We start from the raw sequence: 22,394 nt of genomic DNA on the forward strand, positions 1-22,394 counted from the left end.
ATTCCAATTGCACATTGGAAAGTTCTTTTTGAATTTCTATTTTAGGAAAATTTAGTTTAATAAGAAAGGATATTTTTCCATCTAAAGATATCTAAAAATTGAGTTATCTCTCTCTAGAACATTTTCTCTCTCTAGGCCAAAACAGGTAGAAACAAGATCTTTTATTATTCTGAAAAGGGGATTGATTTTAGGAGAAGAAACTGGACATCTTGAGGGGCTGGGGAGGAATCTTAAAAAAGAGGTGAGTACCCTAAACCCTAATCTTAATGCATAAGTGAATGGAAAAACTAGTTTATGTTAAGCCTAAACCCTAGCAGAATGCATAGAATACTTAACAAAAATCTTTGATGGAGAGCTCACCATTAAAGCTCTCTATTAGAGCTCTATACATTAGGCTAGGGTTAGGAAAAGGGAGAGGAAAGAGAGGGGAAGGGAGAAAAGGAGAGAGGGGAAGGAAGAGAATCTCACATAAAACTGTGTTCAAGCTTTCCACCATGAAAGCTTGGAAGAAGACATGAAACCATGAAACCATGAAGAAAGCAAGAAAGTGCTTACCTTGGAGAGGGATACTTAATTGATCCAACACCCTTGAGGGATGAGTTGAGGTGGGAGGAAAACTCGGGTTGCAGGTGTAGGCTATGCATGTGCAGGATAAGGGAAGTAGGTAGGTATTGACACCCATCGAGCGATGTAGGCGGGAGTCACAGTCTGGCAGTGATCATCAAGGACTAGAAGTTGGACCTGAGGCATGGTTAAGGGGAAAAATTTGATGTGTGTGTGATCGATGCAAGGGCCAGTATATACGACAACGATGTGTGTGTGATCGATGCAAGGGCCAATCTATATGACAAAGTCGGATAACAATTGAGCATGTGCGAACATATGGTCTTCACATGAGTAGAGTGGCACGACCAAGTGCGGATGATGACATGGAGGAGAACCATAGGAGAGTTCTAGGTAACATGCCACACCATTTGGCGACATCGGGTAGAGTGCGGAAGGTGGTAAGGATTCATATGGAAAGCATGGCTGAGACTCATCTTCCCCAACCAATGAATGAGGTGCCTCCACTATTGCCACATGAGGAGAAAGAGAATCTCATCATGGACGACATGGTGAATGACTTCTTTGGACAAGAGGTCATAGATGATAGTGAGCAAGCTCCAATGTCACAAGAGGAGGAAACCTTGCATAGAGAGGCAAGCACACCTTTGTATGAGGGATGTTCATACTCCACACTGCGAGCAAACTTGGAGCTATTGAACTTGCAAACAACTTATGGATGGAGTGATGCAAGTGTTACAAGTCTTCTTTGGTAAGACCGCCTCATTCTTTTGAAAATATTTCATGTTCTATATGCTCTCCTTGATAATATTTTGACATGTGATTTCTTACCCTATGTTATAGGCTTCTCAAGAATATTCTTCCCCCTCAAAATCTATTACCGAACTCACGAGATGGGTGTCGTAAAATGCTCTCTATGCTAGGTATGGATTACACACAAAAATACATGCATGTCCCAATGATTGCATGCTATTTAGAGGAGTTAATAAAGATGCAACACAATGTCTACAATGTGGGGAGAGCTGCTATAGGGATGATTTGCAAGGAGATAAAGTTCTACGAAAGGTTTTGAGACATTTCCCTATCATTCCTCACATCCAACACATATTTAAATGTAAGGGGATTGCAGAACTCATGACATGGCATGCTACTCATCGCTCGATCGATGGCATCATGAGGATTGTAGCTGATTCACTGTTCACCGGCATGGCAACATGTGGAACATCAATGGTGGCCAGAGTTTAAAGATGAGCCCAATGGATGACTTACAAAACATTGGACGCCTTCAAAGTGAATGGCCAATTGAAAGTGAGAGTGGTAAAATAGTCCTACCAAAGGCACCATGGGTATTAATCAAGAGGGAGCACAATAAGGTGAAAAGTGTGATCGCCTCTTTTTGTACACCAAGAGGGGTATTAATCAAGAGGGAGCACAATAAGGTGAAAAGTGTGATTGCCTCTTTTTGTACACCAATGGGAGTAATGCATTCATTGAAGGGTGACTTCACAAAGACCAAAAAGAAAGGAGAGGAACAATTATATGGCCTCAAGACATTTGATTGGCACAAGATATTACAATATTTGCTTTTTCATTTTCTGTTGTGTACATGATTTGTAAGCTCATATACTAACTTTCATTTTAACACCATATTAGAGAATTTGGGAATCTCCCAATTCCCATTTTTGAATACTAAAAAAGGGGGACATGGATAACATGTTTGTAAGTCTCTCAAAGCCCTATCATGTGACCTATCATTGGAAAGTGCTTGAAAAATGGGATCTAAAGAGCCATAAACCACTCATTTTGGATTAATGGTGTTCAAGTTATGGAAAATCCAAAGTTTTGACCACATGTCCCAAACTTGTGGGAAATTCCCATATTCCCCAATATGGTGTTTTTTTTTAATGCATAGTTTTTCTTCCAATTGCTATAGTTGGTTGTGGAGACAAGATTGACCAAATTGATCTGGAAAATTCTAGAATCGGTTTGCTTGGGTTGAGGCTCACTTTTTCCTATGAATAGAAGCCTCCCCCTTCGTAAAAGCTTAATAGTGTTTATGCACTGTTACTCTACTCCTCCCTAGAGCCAAAAACATTGAATTCACTTGATAATTCACTTGTTTTTGACTAATTCCTCTACGAAGAATTGGTGGCCACTCTTGATCCAAACAAAAGTAGAACCCTCAATCCCTCAAGCCAAAGGAAAGCTCACAAAACTCCATGTACGTTCTTAATACTACTTTTTTGAATTCTAATCTATGGTTTTCTGAATTCTTTGCTTTTTTATGTGATTATGGATTATAAGCCTTGATGAAAAGGCTTCCCCCTTCTCTTCCATTAAGAATTTCAGCCTTTCTTTATCCTAAAATGAGTAACAAATAAATTGAGTTAAACTTTTCCTATTGATTACTCTTTAGAAGTGAAAATTTGATTAGATTAGAGTGCTTTATTTCATCTTGGGATAAATTTTAAAGTAAATTTAGAATGTAAAAATTGAGAAATGGTCAGCCATACAAAGGAGGTTATGGCAAAATTTTCTTAAATTTTGTAGAAATAAGTTTTATCTTTATGTTATTCAAAAAGAATAATCCCCACCGTTTGTGCATTCTAAAAGAAATTATTTTTATTTTAAAAGTGTTATTCCTATTTTATGCATAAATAGATGTATAAAAGGATTTTCTTTTATTATAAAAGTGTCATTTTATTTAGATTCAATTTCTATGCATAGAAAGATGCATATTGGAAATTTTTATTATAAAAATGTCATTTTCATGAGATTCAATTTCTATGCATAGAAGGATGCATATTTGAAATCTTTATTATAAAAGTGTCATTTTCATTAGATTCAATTTCTATGCATAGAAAGATGCATATTGGGTATTTTTTTATTATAAAAGTGTTATTTTCATTAGATTTAATTTCTATGCATAGAAAGATGCATATTGGAAATGTTTATTATATTAAAAGTGTCATTTTCATTAGATTCAATTTCTATGCATAGAGAGATGCATACTGGATATTTTTTATTATTATAAAAGTGTTATTTTCATTAGATTCAATTTCTATGCATGGAAAGATGCATAATAGAAATATTTTTATTATAAAAGTCTTATTTTCATTAGATTCAATTTCTATGCATAGAAAGATGCATATTGGATATTTATTATTATAAAAGTGTTTTTTTCATTAGATTCAATTTCTATGCATGGAAAGATGCATAATAGAAATATTTTTATTATAAAAGTGTTATTTTCATTAGATTCAATTTCTATGCATAGAAAGGTGCATATTGGATATTTTTTTATTATAAAAGTGTTATTTTTATCAGATTCAATTTCTATGCATGGAAAGATGCATAATAGAAATATTTTTATTATAAAAGTGTCATTTTCATCAGATTCAATTTTATGCATAGAAAGATGCATATTGGAAATCTTTTTATTTTAAAAGTGTTATTCCTATTAAACTGATTTTTTGCATAAATAGATGCATAAAGAATTTTTATGTCAAAATTAGATTCTCTTTAATTATATGTTTAATTTCCATGAATATTTGATAAATGAATAAGTAAATACTTTGAGAGAAAAAATTCTATCATTTCATATTCACTCGGTTTGTAATAAAGAGAAAATTCAAGAAATCTATCGAAGTCAAAATATTCAGATAAATGATTAATTTATTCCTCATCGTAATTCGTGATTAATATAGAAATCAATTAAATGAATATTCAATGAATGAAATTTAGTAAATTAGTAATTAAAATATCACCCCTTGTTTGAGAAAGATAATTCAGGAAGAAAAAGAGATGTGAGGTAAATAAAAGTAATGAGATGTGTGATGTGAATCAGATAGATGTGAATGAAGGGATGAATAGATGTAATGTGAATGAAGGGATGAATAGATGTAATGTGAATAGAGGTGATGAGATGTGAGGTAAATAGATGTGTGATGAGAATCAGATAGATGTGAATGAAGGGATGAATAGATGTGCTGTGAATCGAGGTGATGAGATGTGAGGTAAATAGATGTGATGAGATGTGTGATGTGAATCAGATAGATGTGAATGAAGGGATGGATAGATGTGATGAGATGTGAGGTGAATAGATTGAGATGTGTGATGTGAATCAGATAGATGTGCATGAATGGATGGATGGATGTGATGATGTGAATAGGGGTGAAGAGATGTGAGGTGAATAAATGTGATGAGATGTGATGTCATGTGAATCAGGATGTAAATGAATTATATGGGATGTGAGTGGATGTATGTGAAAGAATGATGTGAGGTCAATAGATATGATGAGATGTCATGTCATGTGAATCAGGATATAAATGAATGATATGGGATGTGAGTGAATGTATGTGAAAGAATGGATGTGAATGGATGTGAATGTATGTAAACGCGAATGTGATGTGGATGTGTATGCGAAGGAATGTGATGTGATGAAAAATGAAGTGATGTGACATGAATATATGTGGATGTGAAGTGATAGATAGGAATGTATGAATAGATGTGGGTATCGTACAGGTGAACGATGGATGGATGTGTATGAATGAGATATGGTGTAGACAGAAGTGATGCGATACAATGTGGATAGAATGTATATGATGGGATGGTTATGAGAATGTATGTGATGGGATGGTTATGAGAATGTATGTGGTGGTATGAATGAACAAATTTGATGGATATGAATGAATGAGATGTGATGGGTGTAAATGGATGTGATGTAATTGAATGTGATGGACGAGAATTGATGTGGTGTCATGTGAATTGTGATGTGAATGATTATGATTAGATGGGAATAGGAATACTTATGAAATGGTTGTGGAATTAAATAATGTGGATTGATAATGGAACAATGTGGAAAGACGAGAGTTCGTTATAGAAACTGTATTTATGACATGTTTTTAAATGATTGTTTTATGTCAAGAATGCTGGGGAAGCATTTTGACCGTCTTATGATTAAGGTCGTGGAGACCTAATCTGATAAAGTTGCAACAACTGTGACGGAGAGTCAATGGAGGACATCTTGCATAGCAAGGTCAACCAAGGTCTTGACCAGCCTCGGTTCGATTAAAATGGTGAGCTTCCGGTACGGTGGATGAGGGACCAAGGAAGCGGCCTATGAGTGAAGCGCTAGGTCACTTGCGAAGGATCCTAGAGGGTGCTAACCATACGGTTCTCGGGCTCTGGGTCACCGAAGATACCCACACATGCATCGTGGAAGATATCGAAACAAGGAGTAAGAGTTGTTTTCTGAATTCGGGCATGGATCTGGTTGATTGACCTTGCTGGTCCTCAACGGATGAGTCCATGGCTCTTTTATATGGATCCGTTGGTTGATCTTGCTAAGTGGACAGGTGGTGAGCGTTCTAGTTGCCAATGATGCCATAGGTACACCGATGAAAGAATGTTTGGAAATAAGGATTCAACCAGAGATTTTGAGGATTATGATTAGTGACACTATGATTTCATTAAATGATTGTTTTAAAGAAAGCTGAATCTATGAAAACGGTAATTTCATATTGGGTGTGTAAGTGGTGTGACTAGTTTTAAGTTGCATGAATATCCGGCTAGGGGGCCTTGGAACTCTTTTCCCTGGTACCGGGGACAAAACCTAACCAAATTCCTAATTGGATCCTATCACTACAGTGGTTGGGCGGTTGGCTAATCCATGGGACTAGATGGGGGTTAGGCTGGACTGATGGATTCCTCAATTGAGACTCAATTCTGTTATGGTACGATAGATGAAGTAAATCCCAGACAAAAATTGTTCTATGGAAAAGAATCAACGGTTGTGCCTCTCAACAATGAGCAAAAAAGCGTTGGTCTCTATGATCCAAGTGCAATCTTTCCCTGATCTGATTATGGGACTTACGGGTTTGGTGAGATCAGTTGAGTTAGTTAAGACTTTTTTGACTACGTTAGAGAAAAATTTATCCTCGAGGAATCGCCCATGCTTTCCGGGCAAGGGAAGTTTTTTCGGGTTCGGTTTGGGAAGAGCCGATGGATTAGTCTCTTGTCCGAATATCCGTGGGCGAGGACCCAAGTGAGGGACCCTCCTGGCCCGCGCAAGAAGTGCTACTTCCGCTGCTAGCGGCCATGAATTCGTTGCACAGTGGGGAGAGGGACATTACAGCTCGTATCAGAGCAAATTTGGCTAAAGTGGATCAATTGAGAAGCCAAAAATGTCAAAAATTGATGAAGTAGCAGAAAAAGTTTGAAATTGTGTGATAAATTTATACAAATTGTTATTCAGATTGAAATTCATAAATTGGTAATTGGGTCTTTAGGTAGAAGTACCATAATTATATGGAATCCCTGACTTGCTTGAGGCCTAGTCATGATGGTATTTACCTTATAATTCCAAGGACCGTGGCTACCCGTATATACCGAGGGTATAACTGCACCTCTTTACTGGAAGTATATATGAGTAAATCTAAGACTTTGAAATTATAAGCATAAATGCTATCCAGATGATGAATTCAAATGTGGTTAATATGATTTTAAAATTCTGGTTGAGAACTGACAAGTTGATTTGGATTCTGATTGAAAAATGATGACATGAATTTTGGTTGAAATGTAATAAGCTGAACAAAACCACAATGAGGATGAATGGGATGAATCCCTGTGATGATGTTTATAACTGGAATGACGATAATGACTTCAGTAAATCACCATGAGATTAGTGGATTGTGCTGACAAATTGCTACTATTAACACTTGACCCAGTGGATCAAGTTAAGGGATGACTAATTAAAAATCTGTATAATTGGAATCCCCATGGAGAACTGTTTCGATGGAAATTTTGGTCTAATGGACCATTATTGTGTTAAAGATATGAATGAGATGTTCTGAATGCATTGTTATCCGATAATGAGTTCTATATGAATATCTTTATCCCATGATTCTGTGAGGAACTGACCAATCTAAAGAACCCCAAAATCAGTTGAATCTAAAATCGAAATTGAATCTAAAATCGAAATTGAATCATAAAATAAGGGACTTAACAAGAATTTTCGTATTGATAGGAGCATGGATCGAGGTCTCGTGGGTAGAAATGATAACCCCCAACTCGACGAGGAAGATCTCGACTTAGATGCTCGTAAAACTCTTCATAGATCGCAGCCTAGACCTTTCAAGGGTGAAGGGAAAAACTTGGGTGAGGCTGTGAAAAAGTGGATCGAAGCAATGGAAGAGTACTTTGATGTCACCGGGTACAATGAGAAGAGCAAAATGGCTCTTGCAAGACTGAAGATAGTAGAAACAGCCAGAGTGGCATGAAGAATCCACTGCAAGGCAAACCATCTAGATTGGAATACCCAGAATGGAATGATCTCAAAAACTACTAAGGATGAGGTTTTGTCCTCCCCCGGCTTTTTGGAAACAAAGATGAACGAATTCTTAGAGTTAACCCAGGGAAGCAGAACTATTAAATTATATCACCAAGCGTTCGCTCTCCTCCTCAAATTCTCGCCACCGCTGGATGAAGAATAACTGATGGCCAGGTTCATTCGAGGATTGAACAAACCTTTGTGAACAAACCTTTGAATATCCTAGTGAAGAATGCCAAGCCAATTTCCATGGCTCAACCAGTGCGGATGGCGAAGGATTTCACGCAAAGGTTTTTAATTAGAGAAGGTGATTCCAACCTTTCGCTGCCTAAAAGATATCAGGGTCAAGCCCAGGATATGGGAAGTTCCAGAATGCAAGAAATGCCCTTTTAAGTCAATATTAGATAAAATGGGAAAAATCCCTCAAAATGGGAATGTATTTAAAAATTTTATTTTGGCCATAACTTGAACATGCAAACTCCAAATTTGTCGGACAAAGTAGATCTAGATTCTACTTTTCAAGCTCTTTCCAATGATATGTCACATGAATATGTTTTGACAAACTTTTGGGGATGAGTTTACCATACCCCCACTTTTTTTATGGGAATGGAATTTTTTCCACTTTATCTAATATTGACTTTTTTCCTGAAACTCAATCCCCTGGAATTCAACTTCAGAAGTTCCAGCCTTGAACAAGGGAGTGAAATGCTATAACTGTCAAGGATTTGGACATCACAGTATGGATTGCCCAACACCGTTTGGATAAAGGTTTTCGGGGCAGGGAAATTAGGGATCAAGATTCGAGACTCCAGCTCCTTCCTTCCAGAGTAATCAGGTTTCTTTCCGCTAAAATGAAGAAAATCCCAGAGACCCTCTAACCAACCCGCAGTCTCAATCCAAAGTAATGCAAGACCTCAGCCTCCGAATAGGGGAAGGCAAAGAGAGATATTTCCAAATCGGCCGTCCACTTCCAAGGCAGTAACGCTGGAAGTAATTGAAGAAGAAGAAGATGATGAAAGAGATCATACTCCACCTGCGAGATGAGGACATCTCGCGTTTTTCAAGTGGGAGAGAATGTAAGATTCCTCCCTAGCCCCTCAAGATGTCCAGTTTCTTCCCCTATAATCAATCCCCTTTTCAGAATAATAAAAGATCTTGTTTCTACATGTTTTGGCCTAGAGAGAGAAAATATTCTAGAGAGAGATAACTTAGTTTTTAGATATCTTTGGATGGAAAAATATCCTTTCTTATTAAACTAAATTCCCCCGAAACAAAAGTTTAAAAAGAATTTCCTAAGGTGCATTAGAAATAAATTATAATCTGCTCAAAAGGCCTTAGCCTAAGGGTCCAGATTTTCTGAAAATTTTGGATTAAGGTTCTGAGGGACCAATTAGATTAATCCAAATGTAGGGAGGAGACAAATTAAAGAAATATAGAAAAACCCCCCAAAAATGAGTAAATACTCACATAAGATGAAGAGTGGACTAAGGACCAAGGAAAATAGTTACAAAACTGATTTTTGACAGTTCAAAATGGGAATTCTCCCTCATGAAGGAGGTGCCTTTTTTCTCATCATTGCTTTCCATTTTAAATCAATAAAATGAGATATTTCATCTCTCCTCTCTCCTAATTCAAGTCTAGTTCCAAATAGTAAGCTAAATTGACCCAAAAATAGTCAAAAATTGACCAAACTGATCTGGAAAATTCTAGAATCAGTTTGCTTGGTTTGAGGCTCACTTTTTCCTATAAAAAGAAGACTCCCCCTTTTTAAAAGCTTAATAGTGTTTATGCGCTGTTACTCTACTCCTCCCCCAGAGCCAAAAACATTGAATTCACTTGATAATTTACTTGTTTTTTACTAATTCCTCTACAAACACCATATTAGATAATTTGGAAAAAATCCCATTCCCATTTTGAAAATGGAAGCATGGTGAACTTGTCCAAAAGTTTGTCAAAACCCCCTTATGTGACATATCATCGGAAAGATCTTGAAGAGTAGAATCTAAATCTATGATCTCCGACAAATTTAGAGTTAGTATGTTTAAGATATGTCCAAAACTATATGGAGTAATTGATTCCCAAAATGTGAGATTTTTCCCAAATTACCTAATATTGACTTTACAAAGAATTGGTGGCCACTCTTGATCCAAACAAGAGTAGAACCCTCAATCCCTCAAGCCAAAGGAAAGCTCACAAAACTCCATGTAAGTTATTAATTCTACTTTTTTTAATTCTAGTCTATGGTTTTCTAAATTCTTTGCTTTTTAATGTGATTATGGATTATAAGCCTTGATGAAAAGGTTTCCCCCTTCTCTTCATTAAGAATTTCAGCCCTTCTTTATCCTAAAATGAGTAACAAATAAATTGAGTTAAACTTTTCCTATTGATTACTCTTAAGAAGTAAAAAATTGATTAGATTAGAGTTCTTTATTTCATCTTGGGATAAATTTTGAAGTAAATTTAGAAGTAAATTTAGAATGTAAAAATTGAGAAATGGCCAGCCATACAAAGGAGGTTATGGGACAAAGTTTTCTTAAATTTTGTAGAAATACGTTTTATCTTTATGTTATTCAAAAAGAATAATCCCCACCGTTTGTGCATTCTAAAAGAAATTATTTTTATTTTAAAAGTGTTATTCCTATTTTATGCATAAATAGATGTATAAAAGGATTTTGTTTTATTATAAAAGTGTCATTTTCACTAGATTCAATTTCTATGCATAGAAAGATGCATATTGGAAATTTTTATTATAAAAGTGTCATTTTCATTAGATTCAATTTCTATGCATAGAAAGATGCATATTGGATTTTTTTATTAGAAAATTGTTATTTTCATTAGATTCAATTTCTATGCATAGAAAGATGCATATTGGAAATTTTTATTATAAAAGTGTCATTTTCATTAGATTCAATTTCTATGCATAGAAAGATGCATATTGGATATTTTTTTAATTATAAAAGTGTTATTTCATCAGATTAAATTTCTATGCATGGAAATGCATAATAGAAATATTTTTATTATTAAAGTGTTATTTTCATTAGATTCAATTTCTATGCATAGAAAGATGCATATTGGATATTTTTTTTTATAAAAGTGTTATTTTCATCAGATTCAATTTTTATGCATGGAAAGATGCATAATAGAAATATTTTTATTATAAAAGTGTTATTTTATAGATTCAATTTCTATGCATAGAAAGATGCATATTGGATATTTTTTTATTATAAAAGTGTTATTTTCATCATTTAATTTCTGTGCATGGAAAGATGCATAATAGAAATATTTTTATTATAAAACATCGAAATTCGTGATTAATATAGAAATCATTTAAGTGAATATTCAATGAATAAAATTCAGTAAACTAGTAATTGAAATATCACCCCCTTTTTGAGAAAGATAATTCAGGAAGAAAAAGAGATGTGAGGTAAATAGAAGTGATGAGATGTGTGATGTGAATCAGATAGATGTGAATGAAGGGATGCATAGATGTGAGATAATGAGATGTGAGGTAAATAGATGTGTGATGAGAATCAGATAGATGTGAATGAAGGGATGAATAGATATGATGTGAATAGAGGTGATGAGATGTGAGGTAAATAGATGTGATGAGATGTGATGTGAATAGAGGTGATGAGATGTGATGTAAATAGATGTGATGAGATGTGTGATGTGAATCAGATAGATGTGAATGAAGGGATGGATAGATGTGATGAGAATAGAGGTGATGAGATATGAGGTGAATAGATGTGATGAGATGTGTGATTTGAATTAGATAGATGTGCATGAATGTATGGATGGATGTGATGATGTGAATAGGGGTGAAGAGATGTGAGGTGAATAGGGGTGAAGAGATGTGAGGTGAATAGATGTGATGAGATGTGATGTCATGTGAATCAGGATGTAAATGAATGATATGGGATGTGAGTGGACGTATGTGAAAGAATGGATGTGAGTGGATGTATGTGAAAGAATGGATGTGAATGTATGTAAAAGAATGTGATGTGCATGTATGTGAAAGAATGAATGTCAATGTATGTAAATGAATGATATGGGATGTGAGTGGACGTATGTGAAAGAATGGATGTGAATGTATGTGAAAGAATGGATGTGAATGTATGTAAAAGAATGTGATGTGCATGTGTATGCGAAGGAATGTGATGTGATGAAAAATGAAGTGATGTGACATGAATATATGTGGATGTGAAGTGATAGATAGGAATGTATGAATAGATGTGGGTAGTCGTACAAGTGAACGATGGATGGATGTGTATGAATAGATGTGGGTAGTCGTACAGGTGAATGATGGATGGATGTGTATGAATGAGATATGGTGTGGACAGAAGTGATGTGATATAATGTGGATAGAATGTATGTCATGGGATGGTTATGAGAATGTATATGGTGGTATGAATGAACGAATGTGATGGATATGAATGAATGAGATGTGATGGGTGGTGTAAATGGATGTGATAAAATTGAATGTGATGGACGAGTATTGATGTGGTGTCATGTGAATTGTGATATGAATGATTAAGATTGGATGGGAATAGGAATACTTATGAAATAGTTGTGGAATTAAATAATGTGGATTGATAATGGAACAATGTGAAAAGATGAGTGTGAGATCCCTGTTCCCACCGTGCAACAGATTCGGGGTACTAGCAGCGGAAGTAGCACTTCATGCGCGGGGCAGGGACCCACACTCGGGGCCTCGTCCCCACGGATATCCGGACAAGAGACTAATCCGTCGGTTTTTCCAAAACCGAACCCGAAAAAACTTCCCTTACCCGGAAAGCATGGGCGATTCCACCAGGATAACTCTTTACTCTAACGCAGTCAAGATCATTACAGATCAACTGATCTGACTGCACCTTTAACGGTACTTGGTCAAATCAAGGAAGAAACTTGCACTTGGATCATTGGGATCAACGCTTTTTTCCCCATCAAGAGGCACAGCCGTTGATTCCTATCCATAGAACAATTTCTATCCGGGATTTACTTCATCTATCGTAATAATAGAAATTAAATCTCGATTACGGATCCATCAGTCCAGCCTAACCCCATCCGATCCCATGGGTTAGCCAACCACCCAACCACTGTAGTGATGGGATCCAATTTGGAATTTGGTTAGGTTTTGTCCCGGGTACCAAGGAAAAGAGTTCCAAGGCCCCCTAGCCGGAAGTTCATGCAAACATAAATCTAGCCACACCACTTACACACCCAATATGAAAATTGCCTTTTTCTTAGCATCAACTAACTTTAAAACAATCTTTTAATGAAACCATAGTACCACTGATCACAATCTTCCAATTTATCCAGTTGATTCATAATTTCCCATCATTCCTTCATCAGAGTATCTATGGCATCATTGGCAACTAGAACGCTCACCACCTGTCCACACAGGGGCCTTTTCAATAGTTCCTAGCCCATAATACTCGGCAATATAATCACTTATAAAAATCAAGATGGACTCTCGTTGAAGATCAGCAAGATCAAACAACAGATCCATATAAAGAGCCATGGACTCATCCATTGAAGACCAGCAAGGTCAATCAACCAGATCCATGCCCGGTTTCACAAAACAACTCTTACTCCTTGTTCCAATATCTTCCTCGACGCACGCGTGGGTATCCTGGGCGACCCAGAGCCTGAGCACCGTATGGTCAGCACCCTCTAGGATCCTTCGCAGGTGACCTAGCGCTTCACTCATAGGCCGCTTCCTTGGTCCCTCATCCACCGTACCGGAAGCTCACCATTTTAATCGAACCGAGGCTGGTCAAGACCTCGGCCGACCTTGCTACGCGAGACGTCCTCCATTGACTCTCCGTCAGCAGTTGCAACTTTATCAGTTAGGTCTCCACGACCTTAATCACAAGACGGTCAAAATGCTTTCCCAGCATTCTTGACATAAAACAGCCATTTACAAATAGCATTTACAAACAGTTTACAAATACAATTTCTATATTAACTCTAATTTTTCCACATTATCCCTCATATAATCCACATTACTTATTCCTCATTCCATTTATATGTGTACTCATCCAATCACATCATTTTCCATCTCTTCACTTCAGATTCCTTCACATCACATATCATATATTCACATCCATACATCCACATTCACATCCATACATCCACATCTACATGCTTACCTCCATTTTCACATCCTCATTTATACATCCACATCCCATATCCACATTCATACATACACATCCACATGCATACATCCACTATCACGTCCTCATTCATACATCCACATCCACATGCATACATCCACTATCACGTCCTCATTCATACATCCATATCCACATACATACATACATCCACATCCACATTCCCATTCACATCTATACATCCACATCTACATCCACATGCATACATCCACTATCACGTCCTCATTCATACATCCACATCCTCATGCATACATCCACTATCACGTCCTCATTCATACATCCATATCCACATACATACATACATCCACATCCACATTCCCATTCACATCTATACATCCACATCTACATCCACATACATACATACATCCACATCCACATTCCACATTCACATCTATACATCCACATCTACATCCATATACATACATACATCCACATCCACATTCCACATTCACATCTATACATCCACATCTACATCCACATTCACATATATCCACATCCACATTCCCATTCACATCTATACATACACATCTACATCCACATACATACATACATACATCCACATCCACGTTCCACATTCACATCTATAAAACCACATCTACATCCACATTCACATACATCCACATCTACATTCACATTCACATCTATATCCACATCTATATTCCCATTCACATCTATACATTCACATCTACATCCACATACATACATACATCCATATCCACATTCCACATTCACTTCTATACAACCACGTCTACATCCACATTCACATCTATGCATATACATCTTCATGCATACATCCATTTTCACATGCATACATCCACACTCCCATCTCCACATCCACACATCCACATACATACATCCATTTTCACATTCCCATTCATATAACCCCATATGCCTTCATATCTAATCTTTTATATCACCTCCATTCTCACCCTATCACAACCCATATACATCTTATCTCATCTCATTCACTTCTTATCTCATCCCATACACATCTTATCACATCTTAACTCATCTTATATGCATCTTATCATATCTTATCACTTCCCATATCTTTTATGCATACTTCTATGCATGAAATTCAATTATGCTAAAAGTAACACTTTTATAATAAAATAATCATCTCTTATGCATACCTCTATGCATGAAATTCAATTATGCTAAAAGTAACACTTTTATAATAAAATATTCATCTCTTATGCATACCTCTATGCATGAATTTTAATTATTGTAAAAGTAACACTTTTATAATAAAATATTCATCTCTTATGCATACCTCTATGCATGAAATTCAATTATGCTAAAAGTAACACTTTTGATATAAAAATTTATCCATTATGCATACTTCTATGCATGTAAATAAAAATGATAAAAGTAACACTTTTGATATAAAAATTTATCCATTATGCATACTTCTATGCATGTAATTAAAAATGATAAAAGTAACACTTTTGATATAAAAATTTATCCATTATGCATACTTCTATGCATATAAATAAAAATGATAAAAATAACACTTTTGATATAAAAATTTATCTATTATGCATACTTCTATGCAAGTAAATAAAAATGATAAAAGTAACACTTTTGATATAAAAACTTATTCTTTATGCATAATATAAAAATTCAATTTCTCTATGATTATAATGAAATTCTTTCAATTAGTCTAGGATGATAATTCCTAGAATATGGTAGGAAGTCCTCTTTTTATGCTTTGAATGAAATTATTTTATGCATAATTTTTATAAAAATTTTGCCATAGCTCCGCTGCTATGACTGATAAATCTCAATTTTTCTAAGGGATAAAGCTTATCATTAAGGAAGTAATTAAAATGATCTCTAATTGGATCATTAATCCATAATGGATTGAATCATCAATATGCATAAACTAAAAGCATAGAAAAAAAACCATTAATTTGGCCTCAAGCATAGCTTAATCTTGGATTAAGGAAAAGCTTTATGAAAAGCTTCTTTTGGATTGAGAATGGATCATGAGTATGACCATTTCTTGAGTGAGAGAGAGAAATTACATAAAAACCATTAGAATTTAAACATAAATAAAAATTAACTTCAATAGCATTTATTAAATTATATAACTCTTCACTACTATTCACCAATTAACTTCAATAGCATTTAAAAAACCATACCAATTAAGCTTCTCAAGCTTGAGAGGGGTTGAGAAGAGAGAAACATTGAGAAATTATAGAAAGAGCAATATTCACTAATTACCTTACAAGTTGCTTGATTCTTTGTTCACAGTAGAGGCCCCCAACCAATCAATTGGTTAAGTATGTTGATGGAGCCACTAATGGGGATTGAAGAAAGAGGGAAGCTCCAAAAACTAGTGAATTATTAAATGAATTCACAGTTCTTGGCTTAGGTGGAGTAGAGTAACGATGCATAAACACTATATTTTTTTTCAACAAGGGGAGGCTTCTATTTATAGGAAAAATTGAGCTCCTAACCACGCAAACTGATTCTAGAATTTTCCAAGTCAGTTTGGTCACTTTTTGACCATTTTTAGGTCAGTTAAGCTAACTTTTTGGAACTAGACTTGAATGAGGAGAGAGGAGAGATGAAATATCTCAATTTTTATGAGTTTAAAACTCATTCAAGCATGTGAAATATGCACCTCCTTTAAAGAACTCCCCTTCCTTACATATGTGTCATAATGGAATCATTTTAATATTTCTCATAGCTTTTTTTCTTAATAAACCTTGTACATTTTCAACTCTTCATCTTATGTGAGCATTTACTCATTTTTGGATACCCAAGATATCTCATATTTTTAATATTGCTCATAGTTTTTTACTAATAAACCATGTACATTTTCAACTCTTCATCTTATGTGAAATATGCACCTCCTTTAAAGAACTCCCCTTCCTTACATATGGAATTATTTTAATATTGCTCATAGTTTTTTATTAATAAACCTTGTACATTTTCAACTCTTCATCTTATGTGAGCATTTACTTATTTTTGGATACCCAAAATATCTCATATTTTTAATATTGCTCATAGTTTTTTACTAATAAACCATGTACATTTTCAACTCTTCATCTTATGTGAAATATGCACCTCCTTTAAAGAACTCCCCTTCCTTACATATGTGTCATAATGGAATCATTTTAATATTGCTCATAGTTTTTTACTAATAAACCTTGTACATTTTCAACTCTTCATCTTATGTGAGCATTTACTCATTTTTGGGTATCTTCTTTTACAAATTGGATTTATCTCCTCCTTACACATGGATTGATGCTATTGGTCCATAGGAACCTTAATTGGACCATAATCCAAAATTTTTTGAAAATCTAGACCCTTAGGCTAAGGTCCTTTATACACATTTCCAATTAATTCCAATTGCACATTGGAAAGTTCTTTTTGAATTTCTGTTTCAGGGGAACTTATTTTAATAAGATGAGATAATTTTCTATCCAAAAATATTAAAAATCTGAATATTCTCTCTCTAGAATATTTTCTCTCTCTAGGTTAAAATAGTTAGAAACAAGTCTTTTATATTTTTGAAGAGGGATTGATTATAGAAGAAGATACTAGACATCAAAAGGGGGTTTGGGGGAGGAATCTTACATTCTACCCCACTTAAAAAACGCGAGATGTCCTCATCTCGCAAACTGGGATAATTTCGCAAGATGCACGAATTATGAGACTTAGAGAAAAATTTAAATCAGGATTAACCACCAAGAAAAAGTCTCAAAGAGAGCAAGATTCAAGATAAGAACAAGATTTAAACTTTATTCATTCTCAACTTGCATAGAAGTATGCATAATAGATAAATTTTTATATCAAAAGTGTTATTTTTATCATTTTTATTTACATGCATAGAAGTATGCATAATGGATAAATTTTTATATCAAAAGTGTTACTTTTATCATTTTTAATTACATGCATAGAAGTATGCATAATGGATAAATTTTTATATCAAAAGTGTTACTTTTATCATTTTTATTTACATGCATAGAAGTATGCATAATGGATAAATTTTTATATCAAAAGTGTTACTTTTAGCATAATTGAATTTCATGCATAGAGGTATGCATAAGAGATGAATATTTTATTATAAAAGTGTTACTTTTACAATAATTAAAATTCATGCATAGAGGTATGCATAAGAGATGAATATTTTATTATAAAAGTGTTACTTTTAGCATAATTGAATTTCATGCATAGAGGTATGCATAAGAGATGATTATTTTATTATAAAAGTGTTACTTTTAGCATAATTGAATTTCATGCATAGAAGTATGCATAAAAGATATGGGAAGTGATAAGATATGATAAGATGCATATAAGATGAGTTAAGATGTGATAAGATGTGTATGGGATGAGATAAGAAGTGAATGAGATGAGATAAGATGTATATGGGTTGTGATAGGGTGAGAATGGAGGTGATATAAAAGATTAGATATGAAGGCATATGGGGTTATATGAATGGGAATGTGAAAATGGATGTATGTATGTGGATGTGTGGATGTGGAGATGGGAGTGTGGATGTATGCATGTGAAAATGGATGTATGCATGAAGATGTATATGCATAGATGTGAATGTGGATGTAGACGTGGTTGTATAGAAGTGAATGTGGAATGTGGATATGGATGTATGTATGTATGTGGATGTAGATGTGGATGTATAGATGTGAATGGGAATATAGATGTGGATATAGATGTGAATGTGAATGTAGATGTGGATGTATGTGAATGTGGATGTAGATGTGATTTTATAGATGTGAATGTGGAACGTGGATGTGGATGTATGTATGTATGTATGTGGATGTAGATGTGTATGTATAGATGTGAATGGGAATGTGGATGTGGATATATGTGAATGTGGATGCAGATGTGGATGTATAGATGTGAATGTGGAATGTGGATGTGGATGTATGTATGTATATGGATGTAGATGTGGATGTATAGATGTGAATGTGGAATGTGGATGTGGATGTATGTATGTATGTGGATGTAGATGTGGATGTATAGATGTGAATGGGAATGTGGATGTGGATGTATGTATGTATGTGGATATGGATGTATGAATGAGGACGTGATAGTGGATGTATGCATGAGGATGTGGATGTATGAATGAGGACGTGATAGTGGATGTATGCATGTGGATGTAGATGTGGATGTATAGATGTGAATGGGAATGTGGATGTGGATGTATGTATGTATGTGGATATGGATGTATGAATGAGGACGTGATAGTGGATGTATGCATGTGGATGTGGATGTATGAATGAGGACGTGATAGTGGATGTATGCATGTGGATGTGGATGTATGGATGTGGATATGGATGTGTATGTATGAATGTGGATATGGGATGTGGATGTATAAATGAGGATGTGAAAATGGAGGTAAGCATGTAGATGTGGATGTATGGATGTGAATGTGGATGTGGATGTGGATGTATGGATGTGAATATATGATATGTGATGTGAAGGAATCTGAAGTGAAGAGATGGAAAATGATGTGATTGGATGAGTACACATATAAATGGAATGAGGAATAAGTAATGTGGATTATATGAGGGATAATGTGAAAAAATTAGAGTTAATATAGAAATTGTATTTGTAAACTGTTTGTAAATGCTATTTGTAAATGGCTGTTTTATGTCAAGAATGCTGGGAAAGCATTTTGACCGTCTTGTGATTAAGGTCGTGGAGACCTAACTGATAAAGTTGCAACTGCTGACGGAGAGTCAATGGAGGACGTCTCGCGTAGCAAGGTCGGCCGAGGTCTTGACCAGCCTCGGTTCGATTAAAATGGTGAGCTTCCGGTACGGTGGATGAGGGACCAAGGAAGCGGCCTATGAGTGAAGCGCTAGGTCACCTGCGAAGGATCCTAGAGGGTGCTGACCATACGGTGCTCGGGCTCTGGGTCGCCCAGGATACCCACGCGTGCGTCGAGGAAGATATTGGAACAAGGAGTAAGAGTTGTTTTGTGAAACCGGGCATGGATCTGGTTGATTGACCTTGCTGGTCTTCAATGGATGAGTCCATGGCTCTTTATATGGATCTGTTGGTTGATCTTGCTGATCTTCAACGAGAGTCCATCTTGATTTTTATAAGTGATTATATTGCCGAGTATTATGGGCTAGGAACTATTGAAAAGGCCCCTGTGTGGACAGGTGGTGAGTGTTCTAGTTGCCAATGATGCCATAGATACTCTGATGAAGGAATGATGGGAAATTATGAATCAACTGGATAAATTGGAAGATTGTGATCAGTGGTACTATGGTTTCATTAAAAGATTGTTTTAAAGTTAGTTGATGCTAAGAAAAAGGCAATTTTCATATTGGGTGTGTAAGTGGTGTGGCTAGATTTATGTTTGCATGAACTTCCGGCTAGGGGGCCTTGGAACTCTTTTCCTTGGTACCCGGGACAAAACCTAACCAAATTCCAAATTGGATCCCATCACTACAGTGGTTGGGTGGTTGGCTAACCCATGGGATCGGATGGGGTTAGGCTGGACTAATGGATCCGTAATCGAGATTTAATTTCTATTATTACGATAGATGAAGTAAATCCCGGATAGAAATTGTTCTATGGATAGGAATCAACGGCTGTGCCTCTTGATGGGGAAAAAAGCGTTGATCCCAATGATCCAAGTGCAAGTTTCTTCCTTGATTTGACCAAGTACCGTTAAAGGTGCAGTCAGATCAGTTGATCTGTAATGATCTTGACTGCGTTAGAGTAAAGAGTTATCCTGGTGGAATCGCCCATGCTTTCCGGGTAAGGGAAGTTTTTTCGGGTTCGGTTTTGGAAAAACCGACGGATTAGTCTCTTGTTCGGATATCCGTGGGCGAGGTCCCGAGTGTGAGACCCCTACCCACGCATGATGTGCTACTTCTGCTGCTAGTACCCCGAATCCGTTGCGCGGTGGAGATCGGGATCTCACAGTATCATTCCAGTTATGAATATCATCACAGGGACTCGTTCCATTCATCCTCATTGAGGTTTCGCTCAGCTTATTACATTTCAACCAAATTTCAGGGGTCATCATTTTTCAATCAGAATCCAAATCAATTCATCAATTCTCAAACAGAATTAAAAATCATATCAACCACATTCGAAATCATCCTCTGGATAGCATTAACGCTTATAATTTCAAGTCTTAGATTTACTCGTATATACTGTCAGTAAAGAGCTGCAGTATACTCTCGGTATATACGGGTAGTCACGGCCCTTGGAATTATAAGGTAAATACCATCATGTCTAGGCCTCAAACAAGTCAGGGATTCTATATAATTATGGTACTTCCATATGAAGACCCAATTACCAATTACGAATTTCAGTTTGAATATCAAATTGTATGAATTATATCACACAATTACAACCTTTTTATGCTTCTTGATAAATTTTTGACATATTTGGCTTCTCAGTTGATCTTTATTAACCAATTCGCTCTGATACCAACTGTGAGATCCCTGTTCCCACCGTGCAACAGATTCGGGGTACTTGGTCAAATCAAGGAAGAAACTTGCACTTGGATCATTGGGATCAACGCTTTTTTCCCATCAAGAGGCACAGCCGTTGATTCCTATCCATAGAACAATTTCTATCCGGGATTTACTTCATCTATCGTAATAATAGAAATTAAATCTCGATTACGGATCCATCAGTCCAGCCTAACCCCATCCGATCCCATGGGTTAGCCAACCACCCAACCACTGTAGTGATGGGATCCAATTTGGAATTTGGTTAGGTTTTGTCCCGGGTACCAAGGAAAAGAGTTCCAAGGCCCCCTAGCCGGAAGTTCATGCAAACATAAATCTAGCCACACCACTTACACACCCAATATGAAAATTGCCTTTTTCTTAGCATCAACTAACTTTAAAACAATCTTTTAATGAAACCATAGTACCACTGATCACAATCTTCCAATTTATCCAGTTGATTCATAATTTCCCATCATTCCTTCATCAGAGTATCTATGGCATCATTGGCAACTAGAACGCTCACCACCTGTCCACACAGGGGCCTTTTCAATAGTTCCTAGCCCATAATACTCGGCAATATAATCACTTATAAAAATCAAGATGGACTCTCGTTGAAGATCAGCAAGATCAACCAACAGATCCATATAAAGAGCCATGGACTCATCCATTGAAGACCAGCAAGGTCAATCAACCAGATCCATGCCCGGTTTCACAAAACAACTCTTACTCCTTGTTCCAATATCTTCCTCGACGCACGCGTGGGTATCCTGGGCGACCCAGAGCCCGAGCACCGTATGGTCAGCACCCTCTAGGATCCTTCGCAGGTGACCTAGCGCTTCACTCATAGGCCGCTTCCCTCACCATTTTAATCGA

The sequence above is a fragment of the Cibotium barometz genome, chromosome 2, assembly GCF_041138505.1.
Source record: "Cibotium barometz isolate CiBa-2024 chromosome 2, ASM4113850v1, whole genome shotgun sequence".
Lineage (NCBI taxonomy): Eukaryota > Viridiplantae > Streptophyta > Polypodiopsida > Cyatheales > Cibotiaceae > Cibotium > Cibotium barometz.